The sequence below is a fragment of the Sapajus apella genome, unplaced genomic scaffold (assembly GCF_009761245.1).
Source record: "Sapajus apella isolate SASKATOON/1434 unplaced genomic scaffold, GSC_monkey_1.0 scaffold88, whole genome shotgun sequence".
In the NCBI taxonomy this organism is placed as follows: Eukaryota; Metazoa; Chordata; class Mammalia; order Primates; family Cebidae; genus Sapajus; species Sapajus apella.
The window spans coordinates 1,811,511-1,829,384 of NW_022437028.1; the positions used below are offsets into that span (position 1 = coordinate 1,811,511).

The following is a 17,874-nucleotide window of genomic DNA, read 5'->3' on the forward strand; positions in this document are numbered from 1 at the left end:
CCCCTCTTATATTTATTTAAATACCATATGTATATAAGTATATATGGTATATAAATGAGACCATGATGTAGAGCTTTATTTGCAGAAAGGTTTTCCTAGTTTTAGGTCCATCAGCGGGTACTTAAAAAGGTTTTTCATGGTTATCAACTTCCATCTCCTTTATGATTATTTTTAATCATTCTTTCTCATAGAACCTAGCAGCTAAATCTAGCCATGTTAATTACCAATGTTCAAATTGGCAACTATATCCCTGCCAATCACCCCATTAATTAACGTATCATTTTATTACGCACTTATTTTATTCAGTCAAAAAATGTTTACTGATAACCTGCTATGCCTCACACCTTATGCCTGGTAATGAGGAAATGGTGAGCAAGAATACTTTTCCAGCAGAACAGACAGTCCAGGGGGATAACAATTATTAAGTATGAACCAAAAACTGTAGTAAGTTATCCTGGGGGAAGTGAGGAGACCATAGAAGCACACAACTGGAATGCCTATGCTAGTTTAGGAAGAGTGAAAGAAGTGTTATTTATGAAGAATTATCTAAAATATATGTAAGAATTAGACAGGTAAAAAGATGAGGGGGTTAGAAGTACTCCAGATACAAGGAATGTAAACAAATGGGAGGGCTCAGAAAGAAAAACACAGCCCTCTTCAGGAACAGTGCAGGGAGGGGGTGGGGAAAAAGGCAAAATCTGTTTGACCCTGGAGAGGTGGGCAGGGACCTAGTCACGTGTGGCCTTCTGACTCAAAGTACTTGAATCCCTTCTTGACAAGAGCTTCTATGCCCCCAAGGCTAGATACTATCAAGGGAGCAGAGAGAAATCAAACACTGCCAGAATTCTTGACCTCTGGCACACTTACTGCCACAGACACTGAAAGCCAATAAACTATGGCTGGTGGAAAGTAAGCATTTCTTAAAAACATCAAACCAGAATAAGTACCATGGGCAGAGGTAACTTCACAATACCCCACTGGTACACCAGATGTTAGAGAGTCTTACTCATAACAATGGCAGGAAAAGACACCAAAAAGAAGGATTGCTTTGGACTTCTACACCAGGGATATATCTGATGATTCCAGAAATAATCATAGGTATTACCCATTTCTACCAGCTCAACTGCTTCCCTGGCTTTCCCTGCTGTCCACATTTCTAGTCATTCAGCCTTGGTTTTCTTGTTTAATCTTACTTATCACACTTTCTCGAATGGCCTGCACTCTTGCTACATGGAGAGTTGAGTTGGGGCTTTCCTAAAGCTGATCCTGGAACAGATAACCCTAATACCCACAAGACAGCTGGGAACACACTGACCTGCAGTGAATAGTCAGAAACAAATTTCCTGTTACATATTTATCTTACTTACACTGGTTTTATTCAAATGTTTCAGAGAGTATATGCTTAATAACCAGGATACTGATCTATCCTTACATATGTAAGTTTACTGATATATGAGTTATTAAAAATAATAACCCTTAAATCTATTTTGGTAGATGCTGATTATCAGCTAATTCTTATCTTTTGATTTTAAGAAGAATGAAAAAGAGTATCATTTATAGGGAATTATCTAAAAGACAGTAGGAACTGATCAGGTAAAAAGGTGAGGAGGTTGGGCATACTCCAGACAAAAGAAACAGACACAAATGGGGAAATATCAGAAACAAAAACACAGGCCCTCAAGAAAGAGCACCAGGAGGGGGCAGGGAGAGCTTAGATTTCTAATGAGGAAAAAAAGACTGAGGTACAATAGCAAATATTTGGATTTATAAATCAAAAAACCACACAGAGAATGCCAAGGAGTTCGGAGAAATTCCACGTATCATTATGAAGGTTATAGTCCATTACATGTAACTCACGTGAAAACTGCCCATCTGATTTTCCAAAGTGCTAACTGAATCACTGTCAATTTAGTAGTGACCCCTGAACAATATCTGAGACATCAGTGTAAGACGTCCCATGCTCATGTACCCATGAATGACACTTCCCTGCCTGTCTAAAATACTGGTTCCCCAAACTGGCTGTACCTCGGAGGCACCTGGAGACTTGCCTCTGGTTTAAAATCGAGACTTCACTGGGCATGGTGGCATTGTGCCTGTGGTCTCAGATACTCAGAAGGTAGAGGTGGGAGGACTATGAGCTGAGGAATTCAAAATCAGCCTGGGCAACAGGCTCCATGTCTATTTGTAAAAGCAGAAAAATAAAGACAACATACACTCCCAGCTTCCACCAGGAGACATTCTCATTCAGTGAATCTGGGTTGAGATTCCAAAATTCATATTTTTAATAAGTGCTACAGGAGATTCTAAAGCTGGTGATACAGACTTAACACCACCACTTTCTAGATCAGTGGTCCTGAAAACAAGTTCACACAGGATCCAGAGAAGGTATAAACTGATCCACTGTGGTTTATGGAAAAAACATCACGTCTTTACATGTAATTTTTTTCTCTCTAGCTTTATTGAGGGGTGTGTGTGTGTGTGTGTGTGTGTGTGTGTGTGTGTATTAATATACACACTTTTTTTGTGAGACTAGTTTTCACTCTGTTGCCCAGGCTGGAATGCAGTGGTGCCATCAAAGTTCACTGCAACCTCGAACTCCTGGGCTGAAGCAGTCCACCCACCTCAGCCTCCCAAGTAGCTAAGACTACAGGCATGCACCATCACACCCAGCTAAAATTTTAATTTTTTGTAGAGATAGGATCCTGCTCTATGTTGCCCAGACTGATCTCGAACTTCTGGCCACAAGCAATCCTCCCACCTTGGCCTTCCAAAGCGCTGGGATTACAAGAGTAAGTCACCACACCCAGCTATTTTTAATTTTTTGAGCAACTTCCATACTATTTTCCATAATGGTAATAATAATTTATATCCCCACCAATGGTACACAAGACTTCCCTTTTCTCCACATTTTTAACTTACCTATATTTTATAACTTCATTTATCAGTATAGTATGTAAACATTGGCATTGCATAACCAAATTCTTTCTAGAAAAGGTATATAATAAAAAAAAATTAGGGGCCACAGTTAGGAGTACTTTTGCCCAGAAGTACAATTGAATTCCAGCGTCTCAGGGGAAATGAAAGGAATATGGAACTAAAAGAATAATATCCTGATGAGAGAGTAATGCAATGTTTACAAAACACAGTGAGGGGAAAGGTAAATCATAAGGAACCCCAATTGTATCTTTTTTTTTTTTTTGAGACGGAGTTTCGCTCTTGTTGCCCAGGCTGGAGTGCAATGACGCGATCTTGGCTCACCGCAACCTCCGCCTCCTGGGTTCAGGCAATTCTCCTGTCTCAGCCTCCTGAGTAGCTGGGATTACAGGCACACGCCACCATGCCCAGCTAATGTTTTGTATTTTTAATAGAGACGGGGTTTCACCATGTTGACCAGGATGGTCTCGATCTCTTGACCTTGTGATCCACCCACCTCGGCCTCCCAAAGTGCTGGGATTACAGGCGTGAGCCACCGCGCCCGGCCCCCAATTGTATCTTAACCTTAGAGAAAGTCACTTGGTATACCATCTTTCTCCTATGTAAAATGAGTAAAGAGGTGATCCACATGTTCTCTTAAGTTCCTCCCAGCACAAACACACTACAGTTTTATAAAGCACTGATGAGGAATCATGAGTGAGGTAATCAAGGGTGTACACGCCATTCCTCACAAGCTTGAAATAGGTCAACAAAGTCTGGAAAGTACCTGTCAGGCATACATGAAACCCATCACTGGAATCATAAAACATTAGAGTTTTTATAGCTTCAGGGGCCCCACATTTCACGGACAGAAAAAAGAGCTCACAGTGGAGACTTCTGACGAAGAAGTCCCAGGTGCCCGGTAGCACAGCCAAGTTATCTGATTCCCCAGAGTGTGATGCTCTCACTATACCAGTCTTCTTCCTTTCTAAAATAAAGGGACTTCCTAAGATACCACAGGCCTAGCATTCTGAAGATAAAAAATAAGGTCCATTCATTGTTCTCTAACATGATTTATGTTTGTAACCTTCACAAGAAGAAAAAAAAATGTTTTGTTTTGCCTCCCTGTTTCTTTTTTTGAAATCTGAGAAACTGGTGAAGACATAACCGTATAGTGTTAGAAAAGAAAATTTAAGAGCATCTGAAATAAGAAAGCCCATTGTGGCTCACAGTCAGGCTGCCAAGAGCCCCCTTGAGAGCAGAGGAGGTCTTCTGGAACACCACAAATTCCCAGTAGTCTCCAAGCACAGGCCCTTCCTTTATATTCACAAGACCCAGAGACAGGCAAGGTCAATTTCCCTTCTCATTTTCTTGTGTATCTAAAACTCTCTTTAATGTAAATTTAAAAAAACAAAAATGGAAGCAAGAGCTTCATGTATCTGTGAGGGGAAGCCACTGCCTTCCTCGCAGCCCCAGAAATGCTGAGTGGGCACTGGAAGAGCACAGAGGCCCAGGGTCAGATTTGGGATCTGCACATAATCCCACATTGAGAGCAGCTCCTCAAGTCTATTGAATCTAACCTATAGCTTGCGGAGCTGAAAATGGAACATGTCCTCCCAGGGAATACTCAGGCACAAAGCAGTTTGAGAGTCATGATTTCCAGACAAGAAGGCACGGGTATCTGGGCTCTGGGTAATACTGCCCACCCCCTAAAAGTCCCCAGGTCCCCAAATATCTTCCCCAAGAGGTTATATTCTGGAGATGCAGGTAAGAGAACAGTGTCCCAAAAGTTGAAGTTTAGCCGCTCCTTATTCAAAGTGGAAAAAAAAAGGAAGTAAAATAAATTACTATCCACTATACTAGGCACTTTACACTTAGGATCCAATTGCACCCTCACAATGAAAATTTTCCACATTCAGATAGAGCCTAGTTAATTCCAAACTTCTAGGGCAAATTGAACCCAAGCTAGACAAACAACTTTTATCTCAAACAAAAAACACTCTGATATCAGGGCAAATAGCATAAAACAGATTATAAAGAAATATACACAATTTTTAAAATTTCAATATATTCAATATTAATCATTGATATTCTTAATTATACATGAAGTTCAATCCAAAAAAAAAGGTCTGCTAGGCAATATTTCATAATCCTTGCTCAAGTTACCACTCTATAACAACAAAAAAAATAATAACAGAATTGCATTTCTTTTCAGCTACCCTGCAATCTGTCTGTACACATTCCTACAATTATTCAATCTGCAGAGGTATGACCATAAATGTTTTCCTTCTTCCAGACCACACCACAAGAATGTCCAATTCTGGGAAAGACTGCATGGCAGGACCCAAGCAGTCTCTTCCCTATTTTCTTTTTCTTTTTTTAGAAAGAGTCTTCTCTTTTGCCCAGACTGGAGTGCAGTGGCACAACCATGGCTCACTGTAGCCTCGAACTCCTGAGCTCAAATGATTCTCCCACCTCAGCCTTCCAGGTAGCTGGGACTACAGGTGGGTACCACCATGCACGGCTGGTTTTTGTTTGTTTGTTTGGTAGAGAATGGGATCTCACTGTGTTGCTCACACTGGTCTCAAACTTCTGACCTCAGGTAATTCTCCCACTTCGGCCTCCCAAAGTGTTGGTATTACGGAGTGAGACACCACAGACAGCCTCTTCCCTATTTTGAACTTCTACTCCACCCTATCCATCTTCAATTAGGTTACATCATTTCACCCCACTGTCTACGGATGTTGAAGATGTGAAAAGGTATTGAAAACTTCAGGTTTCATTTCCTGGAATGCGAAAAACATCCAGAGGCTATCGTCAGCCCACCACAGAAGCCTTGAATGTTAATGCCTCTCAAAGCAGTGTTCAGAAATTAATAGCTCCAAAAACTTATTTTTTAATCAAGGTAACTATGTGCATGAACCCAAGCTCCACAAAGTAATTAGGTGGCGAGAGAAAAGGCAGGCATGTTTAAAGAACTAATTGGGTCCTGTTTATAATGAGCCACGAAGACACGGAGACCAGAAAAAAGCTGAGCTCCTTGTTCTGGCGCTATCTCCTCTGCCTCTTATCACCAGCAATCGTACATACATAAAAAGCTCTCCTCTCATCAAGGATGAAGATGGAGAACACTAAATATGCAGATATTTTTGATTACTAATTAATTTCCTATTTCCCCCTATTAAGCCAGGAGGAATCTACCTATAGAACAAACCTTTTGCATCCAACTGCTCATATTCATTTCTGTTGCCACTGCTCTCATTCATTTCCTTGCCTTATTGTGCCTGGACTATTAAAGATAGCCTCCTAACTGCTCTAATTCTGCTAATAATTTATTTTGCACGAAGTTGCAAGAGTAATTTTTTTTTTGGTAGAGACAGGGGTCTCGCTATGTTGCCCAGGCTGGTCTCAAAATCCTGGCCTCAAGTGATCCTCCTGCCTCGATGTCCCAAAGTGTTTGGATTATAGGTATGAGCCACTGTGCCTGGCTACGAGAGTAATTTTCTGATTCACAACTATTACCAAGACTGAAACCTGAAGGACTTTTCACTGTGTATACATCCTAAAATCTGGAATCAAGGCTCTCTGTGATCTAGCCCAACCTCCCTTTAAAACCTTTTTTGATCCTATAAATTCTAAGGTCACAAAACTAGAAGCCAATGGAACCAAATTCATCTGTTGATATATTTTCCTTACAATGTTTAGTTATAGTAACCGTAGTAACAGTAGTCACAGCAAACATAGAGCTTCCTATGTCCAGGGATTTTCTAAGCACTTTACATGCATTATCCCCTTAGTTATCACAACTCCGTGAGGTTGTTACTATCTTCAATTTAAAGATGAAGGAAAATGAGATTTTAAAAGTGGAAGAGTCACTCCTGGAACTCAAGGAGATCGGCTCCAGAGTTTATATCCTAACTACTATATGGTACTACAATCCGTTAGAGAAGGAATGAATGGAAAGATGGGTGCGTACATATAAGGCATTATTTTGTGAGCTATTTTAAGGTTCATGTTTGTGAATGTATACTCTTTCCTGCTAGTAATAGAGGAAAATGAGCTCTCTCCTGATCTCAGTGGGTTCTTCTACCTGTAATTACAGGTAACCTTGATAACACTGACCTTCCCTTCAGTTGCACAGCTGCACCTGCCCAAAGCATTGAGAGTGAGCTTTGCGTAATTGAGTGGCTTTACCTTCATTGGTACTGTCAAAATAGTGACATAAAAAAAATATAAGTAACAAGTAGACAAAGGAAAAGTGCCTAATAAAGAGGAGAGGCTTCACGGAAGAAAGAATAAATGAAGTATATGAACTGTGCATATTTATAGCACCTGCAAATTAACTTCCTAGAAACAGCAATAAACAGATAAAGAACAGTCCTTAGCGGAATCAGGCACAAAATGGATGCAGCTGCAAGAACACAGAAACACATACACTTTTACTTGCAAACATCTGTCCCCCAGTACGCCCAGCAATTCTCCCAAATCATTCTCACAGGAGCCCAGTAAAAAGATAAGAAATTGTACCATATTCTTGCCTAACACCAATACCTTCCTACCACTCTGACCCTAAATTACCTTTAGGGTGCTCTGATGAAAGAAAAATGCTATAGAACAGAGACCAAGAGAAAAGTCTTAAGCATTCCACAGCTTAAGACAGCAGGTCTACGGCAAAGAGCCTTGCAAAGGGAACCAAGCATGCCTCCTCGTATCTGCTCTGACTTATTAGTACTTTGGGCAAGCCAGAAGTTCTCTCAACCTCATTAGCCATCTTAATATGAGGTGAAAAGGGGTTCCAAAGACAGTGCAAAAACATGTCTCCCAATTCCTTGATGCAATATTTTAATCCAATCCTACCTAATCAGCATAATTTTCCCTCCACACTCATGCCAGGAGTACCATGCTCCAATCGCCCCCCTTTGAGTGGCATTCTCCAACTTGAGTTGTCACTCTGCTGCCTCTGGAGGTTTGCTTATGTTGTTCTTTCAAGCTTGGAATACCTTTCCTTCTCTAATTATTTCCCATCTGAATGACAGCCTATTTATACTTCTTTGTCAGTGGCTCTCAGTCTTGGCTGCACATTAAAATCATGTACAAAGCTTTAAAAAATGTTGTTGCCTCTGTCCAAATTCCATAAGTTCTGATCTGATTGTTACATGGTTTTGTCTAGATATTGCGATTCTTCAAAATTCTCCCAGGTGATTCTAAAGTACAGCCAAGGTAAGAGTCTCTGCCCCAGATCTTGCCCAAAGCCACTTCCTCTAAGAAGCCTTTTGCCTAACCAAAACCAACTGTTCCCACCCAGACTTTTCCTAGTTCAGACAGAATCATGTCACTGGTTACAGCTAAGTCTGCCATAGTTCGGTATCAGGACTATCTACATCACTAGAAAGAAAGGATAGACGGAGACTGGAAACTGTGTTTTACTTATCTGTGCCAGGCCCCTTAGGATAATGCTGTAGCCTCAGCCACCACTCAATAAATGTTTGATGAATTTAATTGAATTGCTGCTTCTACATACTTTGCTTTGAGAAGCCAAAAACATGAACAGCAGTAGCATTTTCAATGAGTTTCCAGTAGAAACAGAGTACCAGAGGTCTCAGACACTTACAAGTTTACTGCTGGAGGCAGGCCACCTCTTCCCTAGTAGGCCTGCAGTACAAACACAGGACTCAAACCGTCTCTCAACCTGCTATCTGTAATAGTGGATAAAGCAGCAAAAAGCCCAGCCTTCGTTATATCCAGTGGAAACAGAATAAAATTAGGTATTTTTGCAAAAGACATACTGCAGTCAGGGTCTGGGGAAAGAGACTGAACAGGAAGTCCATGTCTCCGCAGAGCAAATCTCAACATAACACACCCACTGGACTAGCCCTGCCTCTGGGAGAGAAGGCACTAAGGCAATGAGTTTCAGAATTTATCGTATACAAAAATTCCTGGTGGCAGTGGCTCACACCTATAATCTCAGCACTTCGGGAGGCCAAGGCAGGAGAATCCCTTGAACCTAGAAGGCAGACATTGCAGTGAGCCGAGGTCACGCCATTGCACTCCAGCCTGAGCAACAAAAGTGGAACTCTGTCTTTTAAAAAAAAAAAAAATTCCTGGGGTGCTTGTTAAAAATGCAGATTCCTAGACCACATCCTCTCCCACCCCCACCTACTGAACCAGAATACCTCTGGGTAGGGCATGCTGATGAAGCCTGAGAATGTATGTAGACTTGCTGGCAAGTATAAAAGGCCTTTTATCACAAAGACCTAAGGCAATTCAGATACTCAGTCCTGTAGATTCACTAAGAATTTGGGAGGAAAGCTTTGGAAAAGAAGGGACAATCTGCAATGCTGGATCAAAAATTATTTGAGGTGAGAGGCGTGCACACAGATGGTATACCTCTTTACCAATGTCTACTGTGGAGTTTAAAGATGGTAACCAAAACTGGAAGTTTTTACCTATAGTAGATAATCAATGAATAACTGACAATAATAATAATTTCTTTCACAACTTTCTTCTACAATTTTATACTTGATAGTTCCTAGAAATCGAGAAGGAGGTATCATTAGCTTTAAACCAGTTTCCACTCTAACTTTTGTTCCTTTATTAAAGAATAGCCTTCACCCCAACTCTCCACGCACCATCCTGCAGGAATGTCTATCTATAGATAGCCACCACCACCATCTTATCTACCCTACTACTCCAGAAGGACTCAGCCCAACTAAAGGAAATGGGCCAGGCACAGCTAGCTCATTCATAACTTACCAATGGTTAACAAACCCCACGTAAGTCTTTTATCTATGCTGGAAACCCTGCCTTAGGTAGATTCACACTTTTGCAACTGCACCATTTGTTGCAGACCATCCCATGTCAGTTAATTTCTAAAGGAAGAGACTGGAGTCATGTCTAAGTATCTGGGAATTAAACTATTAAAAGACCCAAACATTTCTTTACCTTGGTAGCCATTCTACAACCCCCCTTCTTGACTCTAGTCAATGAAGCAAACCAGCTTCTTCTAATTCAATACTATTCTCATCACCTTCCCATTAAGAGAAAGCAATTCCCACATTTTAGACATAAATTAGAAGCCTTCCATTTTGCAGATGTCTGAAACGACGTGACTGCACTCCACTAAGAGGCCAAATTTCAAACACCTAACTAAATACAAGGAGATGATTTGTGATACTTAAATATAATTACTGTGCTATATTCAGGTTTTTAATCTCATGTTTTTCAATTTCATTATGAAATTACAGCCCCAACCTCTGGACACAATAGCAGCATTGTTGCTGTAATCATTACCCATGTTCCTCGAGGGAACACACAGCTCTACTGAAGGTCACTCACCAAGTGCACTAAATGCAGACTGCACAAAGGCATCTTGCTCCATTGAATCCCATTCAGTGGAGGGAACACAAAAAGATTTAGGAGTCCCAGCAGATAAGATGTCAGCAATTTAGGGCCATTATTTTTAAAAAGCATGCTTAGGGCCGAGTTACATAAATTGGAAGATGGCATCAGAAACTATGAGGTCATCCTCCCATCATAATCAGTCTCAAGCAGATCCCTGCTCAACAGCATGAGAAAATTGGGGTAAGTTTGAATTAGTGGAGCCAAGAAGTTGACTGGAGAGTTAAGATAGGAATTAAGGCTAGAAAGGGAATAACTTGAGTTGCAGTTAAGTGAGAAGAGAACACAGTAGTGTCTCTGGGCACAAGCAATTCACACATGACACTCAGCAGCATGGCATGAAGAATTTAGATTAGCAAACTTCCTGAGCAAGCTAAGGGAAAGGTAATTTAGAGATGTTCAAGCATCTCCATTAATGGCCTTTACAGAATAAAACATCATCTGGACCTTATAGTTTTATAACATTATTAATGGGACAAGTTGATACTATGCTCTAATAAACACTTAAATAGTACTTGCTATGTGCTAGGCACTTTTCTAAGTATTTTATGAACAATCTCATTTAATCTTTAAAACAATCCTAAGAGGCAGGTATTGCTATAACTTTTCAGGTGAAAGAATTGAGAAATAGAGGTTATAGCTTACTCAAGGTCACAAGCCAGGAAGTGGCTCTTAATCAGAACACCATTACCATATGGTTCCTATTATATTATTTTACTAAGATTCAGATCATGGTAATTCCAATTTATACTGTCTCTCCCCTGCCCCTTCCTCCCCCTCTCCTCCCACTGCCCCCTTCCCTGCACATCCTTTCCATTATCCTCTACAATGTGTATTCACAGAAGGACAGTTTGGAGTGGGCTAAAATCTAGATTACATAAAAATAATGATTCTCTGATTTTTTTTTTTTTTTTTTTTTTTTTTTTTTTTGAGACAGAGTCTTGGTCTGTCACCTAGGCTGGAGTGCAGTGGTATGATGATCCTCTAATGTTTCCTTTTTGAGACAGACTCTTGCTCTGTCACCTAGGCTAAAGTGCAGTGGTATGATCAAGGCTCACTACAGCCTTGACCTCCAGGGCTCAAGTGATCCTCCCACCTCAGTCTCCCAAATAGCTGAGACTACCAGCACATGCCACCATGCTCAGCCAACTTTATTTTTAGTAGAGATGAGGTCTCACTATGTTGCCCAGGCTAGTCTTGAACTCCTGAGCTCAAGCAATTCTCCCACCTCAGACTCCCAAAGTGCTGGGATTAAAGGCATGATCCACCACACCCAGCCAATTCTCTGATGTTTCAACACCTTAGGGTATACTGAGTTCTTCAAAGTTGAAAAAATAAATAAATAACCTATTTAAGCAAATTACTCACTCACTGTCATCATTTCAAGTTTGTTAGGGGCAGAGAGTTCAGAAATCAAATCTAACAATGACAGGTGTTTTTAACTTCCAGAAAAGAACTAGAGATTACATAAACATCTCCTTTTCTCATTGGAGTGACAGCTGGCATTCTCCAAAGACAACAATCTATCCATGGCCAGAAAAAAATCTGAGTTCCAAAAGGAATCTTAATGTACCCCGAAATATGTGATTTAGGACTATAGAAACATCCAGACCCTATTTCATCTAATGTTCTATATTCTTCAACAGCGACAGTGAGGTCTGCTAAAGTTGATCCTGAGTTGCTGCTTAACAAGTACTTTGGTTCTGACAACACTCCTATAGGCCAAGGTGCAGTAGCCCTGGCTACCAGCAGAAATATAAGTCTCATTGTTCTAAGAGAATGTCAACAGAAACTATAGGGACTTCCTTAAATTAATAAAAGGGAATATCAGCATTCTAGGACTACCCCTTTGAGAAATCCCACTAAGATAATTAACATTAAAGATTATTTAATGCACTGATTCACACGTAGCTAACCTTTGGAATCAGTTTTACAAAATATTGATTCTTGGGGCCCACAATCAGAGATTCTGATTGAATTGGTCTGGGTGCAGCCTGGGTATGTGTATATAAATATATATATATATATATATTTTAAGTGCCCCCAAGTAATTCTGATGTGCACTGAAGTTTGAAAGCCATTGCTGAATGGAAATTGCTCACACAAGCAAACCCAAAAGGGTTAGCTGAACCCTGTCAAAGTGGCCTTAAATGCTGCATTCTTGATATAAGGCAAACACCGAAAAGTCATCCACACTAAGAGTTCTGCATCTGCTTGTAAAGTTTTGTTGGTGGCATTAAATATTAATTTGTTTAACAGTACTTACTTAAAGACTTGCATAAATTCCTTTTGTAATTGGGCTTTAAGGAAGGGTTTCGATCTTCTTAGAAACCTGGTATGTTTCCTGCTCTTGGAAAATAAAAACCAAGTGTCCTATCCTGTTTCCCTTATAACTCAGAGTGCTAGGTGTGTCAGAGCTGAACTGGACAGCTAATCAGAGGATTTGTTCTCCAATGTATTGGATTCTTATTCTGTCTATGAAAGTTTTGTTTAACTATTCTTTTTTTAAGGGGCACAGAAGTATCTTTTTTTTTTTTTTTTGGCTTCAAGGCCACCGTGGGAATAGACAAATTCAGAATTATGAATGATAGTCAAGTAATCAAGGCTGACTTTCAGGGTATCTTCTCTCTTAATTACTCAGACTTTCCACTTACTTAGATGTTTCTGTTCTTAAAGAGCTGCACAAAAACCAAGTGTCCTCCAGTTTAAATTGTATTCAAACAATACCAAAGGAACCCTACCGTAAGGACTTCAGAAAAGTGAATAATCACTTTCATTTGTTTCCCTGGATTTGGGCTTTTGTGCATTTCTTTAGATTGAAGTCTGCCCAGTCCTCACAAACTCCAAGTCTAATCTCTGACATCATGCTGCTGCCCTTCCCTTGAGCCCTCTATTTTAGTTTCCCCCAACCCTGCTACTCTTGGCAAAGGAACTCCCACCTTCTTCCTTTGCACCCTCTTTCATAGGGATGAATTAATGAGCCTGCAAGCTGGGGGGCAATGTCTCTCCACAGCTGTCTTTTCAAGCAATTATTTAGGGACAGAGAAGGAAGTCATTAACAATCCTGGGAGTCAGCCAGACACAACTCTGCCACGCAATATGCTCAGATAGGGCCCTGGGCCAAAAGGTCATTTTTTTTATTGGGGGCTTGAGTTGGGGTAGGGTAACAAAGTAGTACAGAGAAGAAGATACGGGAGCAGGTTTTTACTATATTTTTCTGGCACCTTCACGAAGAGCAATTTCTTCCGTAAAAGAAAAAGTCTAGCTGAACCAATCAGGAATTCATTCAAGGGTGATTTCAGGCAAGGGGGAAGGAATGCCAGTGAAAATAATGCCCCTCTGAAAAATCTGTCCTTGAAGGTCAAAACAGCTGCCTAAAACAGGAATAAAAATTCCACTTCATTCCTAGGAGGTTGGGGAAGTAGGTAAAACTGGTGCCAAAATGTTCTAACAGTGGGGTACAGTGGCTCACGCCTGTAAGCCCAGCACTTTGGGAGGCCAAGGTCAGCAGATTACCTGAAGTCAGGAATTCGAGAGCAGCCCTGGCCTACATGTTGAAACCCCATCTCTAGTACAAGTACGAAAATTAGCTGGGCTTGGTGGCATGCCTGTAATCCCAGCTTCTTGAGAGGCTGAGGCAGGATAATCGCTTTAACCCAGGAGGTAGAGGTCGTAGCGAGCAGAGATCATACCACTGCATTTCAGCCTGGGAAACAGAGTGAGACTCTGTCTCAAAATAAATAACAATAGTTACTATAATAAATGTTAGTGAAAGTTATTCAAAAATATGCCTGACTAGCAAAACCAAAACGTTTGACACAAGGCAGCAGATTCCTCTGGCTCTACTAGTCTCGCCAATACAAGATTCTAACTGCTTTATAGAGAAAGATGCTGATACCACTTCTGGTTAGAATTTCTCCTCTTTAGTAAAACTACGCTATCCTTCTATGATAGAAAAAGAGTGTCCAGATTTTCCTTGTTTCTTAATAAAGACAAATTTTAGAGTCATCTTTCTTTTCCCTTCTCCTGAAATAGACTGTTACGTAAAGATATTTTGAGAAACCATTCAAACTTGGGCCTGGTCATCAGAGTGCATGTTCCTCCTCTGATTTTAGAACAATGCTCAGGTGCAAATCCGTGTCTCTGTGATCTCAAAAGTCTTGTAAAACCATTAGAGAGGGAAAGCTCTGTGAGAAACGTAACCAGATCAAATGCTGAAAGCCAGAAAGAGCTGAGTTCCAATTTTAGCTCTGATAGTAGGCAACATCCTTAACCTCAGAGTTTCAGTTTCTTTGCCTATGAATGATACCAAACCTCATCTGACAGTTACGTTTTTCAAACCTTTTAGAGCACGACACATAAAAATTTCTGATGTCTACATGCATGCACATACACTTAAAGCAGATTTTTTTGAAACAGTATGTACTCTGTGTTATACTCTGATGTCATCTATTTGATTCTATTTTTTAAACTAAATAAAACAAAATGGTGGCTGTCACACACTAATGAATTAAGACACACAATTTTAAAAATCATTGTGATAGGCCGGGCACGGTGGCTCACGCTTGTAATCCCAGCACTTTGGAAGACCGAGGCAGGCGGATCACCTGAGGTCAGGAGTTCGAGACCAGCCTGGCCAAAATGACGAAACCCTGTCTCTACTAAAAATACAAAACATTAGCCAGGCGTGGTAGTGGGCACCTGTAATCCCAGCCACTTAGGAAGCTGAGGCAGGAGAATTGCTTGAACCCAGGAGGCAGAAGTTGCAGTGAGCCAAGATCGAGTCATTGCACTTCAGCCTGGGCAACAAGAGTGAAACTCTGCCTCAGAAAAAAAATCATTGTGATAGGGTGTCTTGTGGAATAGATGTCATTAGCATTTGATCCAAAGGCAAAGAGCCCAGCACACAGTAGGCCCCTGACAAACAAGGCCTCATATAAAGTTGTCCTTTCATAGAAACTGACAGCAAATATAACTCCTGTTTATCAGGACAATCCAGCAAACCATACCACATCTTTCCATCCTTGTAATGACGAAAAGCCACTGCACTGGCTTATGTTGTCAAACAGCCCTTGAGTTATGTCTATGGCCACTGGCACTCCCCTCTGCAGAAGGAATTCTTTGTTTATGTCATTTATCACTCACTACAGTTTTGTGAAGTGTACTTTAATTACCAAAAGGTATTCATTACTGTTTAAAACGAACAACAACAAAAACAGCCAAACATCTACTTTGAGAGAGAGGGAGCCTCTCAATTACAGAACAATTTTATAGCAGTTTTGTAAATAGCAGACCCTTACGACATAAGACTGTCTTTACCCAATCAATGCTGAAAGCAACTGTGATAGTCAACTGTAATCCAGCTACATGAGTCTGAATATCCAGAGATACAAAGAGAAACTAAATCCTTGGAAAACCCTTAAAAATTCAGAGAAAAAAAAAATATTTTAAGTCCCTATGCATGCTAGCATTCCATAACTGTGACAACTGAAGTGTTCAAAATATTTTAGGTAATAAAATCTCATTTTCTTTAATGGCCATTTATTTATTATATAGTCATTTATAGGGCCTTCCATGAACACACTTACTAAAATAGCTCCCTAAACCACTATCACCACCACCATTATAAATGTGCCCTCACCACCACTACCCCCTCACTAGAGTATAAGGATCATAAGAGTAAGGACCTTTTTTTGTTTACTACTATAAATCCAGTACCTGGAAGAGTGCTTGGCACATAGTAGGAACACAATAGGTATTTGTAAAATTAATTAATAAATTAGTGAACTAAATGAGTGGAATGTTAACTTCTGCACTGGAGTTCATCCACCAACAAGCCACATGCCTCTTCTTTCTTCTTCCTCCATTGTTATAAGGAAAACCACAGAAAGAAAAACCCCTAATCTCTGAAAGCATTGGCTGTGTATCATGCACCGAACCTCCCTTTAACTATTCCTTTCTTTCTCTGTATTTACAAGTAACAACTCCCCAGTAACCCTTGCACTGTTCTAGGTCTAACCAGTTGCTCATTTCCTCTTAAAGAAGCAACAGATATGTGAAATCAAAACACAACTATCTGATGTCACGCCTTCAGGACCTGTCCAAGGTTGGAAGCCCTTCAGCTAAGGTCAGAAGGCCCTCAGACTCCAAAAGAAAAACAGTGGCAAACACCAACAAGGAAAAGGCAAATGGCAGACGGGCAAAAGAAACCACAAGGCTGGACTCCATCAAAACTAAAGACAGCTTCATCTACCCCCTTTTCTTCTCAAAAAAGATAGCCAGATCTTGCAAAGGGGAGGCTCTCCTCTAGCTGAATACTTCAAGTTATGAGATAAAAATCATGCCAGGATTTTAGATTATTCCAAGTGGCAGCTGGGTACTGATTTCCCATTGAGACTTCATCCATCCATCTGCCTACATCTCTCCAAAACTAATGTTAAAAGGCCCTGTAATCTTTTCTGCAATTGCCTGACCAAGCAGCCTGGAGAATTTTACTGGAATCCAGGCCCTCCATGTTTCCAAGCTTGTGTAGCTAATGTTTGGTGTCATTTGGGGTAGTTTAACGGCTACTCACACTGGAGAGCATCCCCGGTATATTGGAGGTAGCAGTTGAAAGCTGGGGAGGGGTACTGCCATAGCAGCAGCATAGTAAAGCAAATCACCTGGTAAAATGGGAGATGAATGCACAAATCCAGGCAGAGAATTTGAAGTAAAAATGCATTACCAACTCAAGAAATCATTTCAAGTGACTCATACTACAAATTGGCTTTAAGAGACATCTCAGTCTGCACATGTATTCCCTGCTGAAAGATGATACCTATTCAAATGATCAAAAACAGTCCATTCTTAAATTCTGGATAAATCCCAGACCTCAGAAATAGGCAAAAGAAGTAGGGGAAAGGTTCAAAAGCAGAAAGGCAGTAAATGTTACTCTTAGGACCAATCTCTCTGATACGCCTCTAGCTTGCTAACAGCATTTTTATGCCGCAGGCATGCTACTTTCCTTTGCCCTTATTTTATTTCAGAGGAAGTCCTTCCCTAATAGCCATGGAATACCCAAAAGGAGAAGAGAATGGGAGGACAAGGCATTCTGCTATCTCTTCTGCTTGGAAAAGACTCAAGGTCATGGAAAAATGCTGCAAAAATCAGGGTGAGCACAACAAACAGCAGCGGCCAAGGAAGCTGAATCCCAGTGGGAAATCTGCCAGCTGGGAACCACTCTATAACTTGAGAACAAGCATCTACTTAAATGGCCAGTGTCCAGCGCAGTACAAACCGTATGGTTACAAAGACCACAGGAGAAACCCCTTCTAAAATCACCAGGGGTCTGTTTCCTACTAAACTGACCCTAACAGTCCCAGTGTAAAATCATTCCTCCTCTAAAGTGAAAGCTTTAATCTCCAAAGGATGACAAGTATCTCTAACAGATTCTCAATGAGGCGAAGAGAGGCAAAAGAGAGAGCCACAGGAGCAGCGGTGCTTCAAGTCACAGCACGTTTGGCAATGTCAAGTGGGATAAGTGAAGCAAAAAAAAAAAAAAGAAAGAAAGAAAGGAAAGAAAGG

At 40.7% G+C, this 17,874-nt stretch overlaps 1 protein-coding gene and 1 long non-coding RNA gene across 5 annotated transcripts in view; both read right to left on the bottom strand.

Moving 5' to 3' along the window:
* The window catches only part of AUTS2 (activator of transcription and developmental regulator AUTS2), a 1,216,826-nt gene that overhangs the window by 1,013,576 nt on the left and 185,376 nt on the right, over positions 1-17,874 (bottom strand). The window lies entirely within an intron of this gene.
* The window catches only part of LOC116534489, a 20,030-nt gene continuing 5,642 nt past the window's right edge, over positions 3,487-17,874 (bottom strand). Inside the window, exon 3 of the long non-coding RNA XR_004261753.1 lies at positions 3,487-4,857. This is a non-coding gene — a long non-coding RNA (uncharacterized LOC116534489). The remainder of the gene's footprint in view (positions 4,858-17,874) is intronic.